The 387-nt window shown below is 67.2% G+C and overlaps 1 protein-coding gene across 1 annotated transcript in view; it reads left to right on the top strand.

The window, feature by feature from the left end:
- The window catches only part of FABP3 (fatty acid binding protein 3), a 5301-nt gene that overhangs the window by 4458 nt on the left and 456 nt on the right, over nt 1-387 (top strand). The window lies entirely within an intron of this gene.

Here is a 387-nt window from a genome sequence, read left to right as displayed (position 1 = left end):
GGGGGTGGGCCCGAGCAGCTGTCCCGCTAACCTGGGCCCCAGCCAGGCTGTCGGGGCTGAGGCAGCAGCAGCGGCTGTGCAAACAGCAGCCCTGGCAAGCAGAGGTGCATTTGCCAGATCAGCCCCTCCAAAAACCCTTGCCAGGCTCTACGGTTCAAAGCACTGGTACCTGCCCCGCCTCTTTGATCCCCTGCAGCACGGGCGCCAGCGAGCCATGTGTGGGAGCGGCCAGGATCAGATCCCGGCAGCCCTGGAGCAGGATGCGGCCCTGGGCAGGGCTCCTTGTGCTGGCCCTGGAGCAGGGAGGGCAGGGTCACCTTGACGGTGCCCATGGTGGGGTTACTGGGCGGCAGCCAAGGCTGTGACCCAACCAGTGGCCAGAGCAGG

The sequence above is a fragment of the Egretta garzetta genome, unplaced genomic scaffold (assembly GCF_000687185.1).
Source record: "Egretta garzetta isolate BGI_Z169 unplaced genomic scaffold, ASM68718v1 scaffold368, whole genome shotgun sequence".
Classification (NCBI taxonomy): Eukaryota; Metazoa; Chordata; class Aves; order Pelecaniformes; family Ardeidae; genus Egretta; species Egretta garzetta.
Note: the sequence above shows the minus strand (reverse complement) of the source record. Positions and strands in the feature narration are given on the sequence as shown.